This window comes from Etheostoma spectabile, chromosome 7, assembly GCF_008692095.1.
Source record: "Etheostoma spectabile isolate EspeVRDwgs_2016 chromosome 7, UIUC_Espe_1.0, whole genome shotgun sequence".
NCBI classification, from domain to species: Eukaryota; Metazoa; Chordata; class Actinopteri; order Perciformes; family Percidae; genus Etheostoma; species Etheostoma spectabile.
In genome coordinates this window covers 25913542-25914296 of record NC_045739.1, presented here as the reverse complement: position 1 = coordinate 25914296, position 755 = coordinate 25913542, and the positions used below count along the sequence as shown (strand labels likewise).

Here is a 755-nt window from a genome sequence, read left to right as displayed (position 1 = left end):
TGCCTTTTTATGGTTACATGAGCTCAGAGAGGGAAGGAAACGTTTCTTCGAAAAGTTGATTACTATCATATGAGGACTTCGCCAGCAGAACTTCGGAGCCCTTCTCTGATTAGCCAAACAGGCTAGAGGTTAGGGGATACTCATATGAAGTTTACGTAATCGCTCTCTCTCTCTTCTCTCTATCTCAGTCTCTCTCTTCTCTCTATCTCCTCTCTGTTCTCTCACTCTCTATATGCAGTGGGTCGAGTCTTTGACCCCACCCTGAAGGTGCTGCCCACACCTCCATTGAGGAGCTCCCTGAAGGGAAGGCCACGATAGTGCTCTGCTGCACAACAAGTGGCTTCCCCTCGACTGAGTGTGGCCTGGAAGGTGTACGGCCAGCAGCAGCAGCAACTGGGAGGATAGCAGGAGCCCCGGGGTGCTGGGGGGAAGGACGGCCACTACAGCTGGAGCAGCACCTGTTACAATGCCCGTAGACGGGGGAAGGTGGGCTCTGTGACCTGTGAGGCCTACCAGGGCTCCCAGGCTCCGCTCCTCAGAACACTGAGGAAGAGACAGTGTCCCAGTCCTGACCTGGACCTCACTGCGGACTCTGCTACTGGTTTCCGCTGATACGGATCCCAGTAGCTCTCTGCCCAACTATCTCTGTATTTTAACGTGATATCTTTCAATAGCGATATTTACCAGCTTGTTGCAATCTTTCTATGTTATTTCAGTGTTTAAAGACAATAAAGACGTGTTCATCAAATCAGTTT

The 755-nt window shown here is 51.0% G+C and overlaps 1 long non-coding RNA gene and 1 pseudogene across 1 annotated transcript in view; both read right to left on the bottom strand.

Moving 5' to 3' along the window:
- The window catches only part of LOC116692392 (immunoglobulin kappa light chain-like), a 27025-nt pseudogene that overhangs the window by 8479 nt on the left and 17791 nt on the right, over positions 1–755 (bottom strand).
- Positions 1–755, bottom strand: part of LOC116692393 (uncharacterized) — a 14783-nt gene that overhangs the window by 80 nt on the left and 13948 nt on the right. The window lies entirely within an intron of this gene.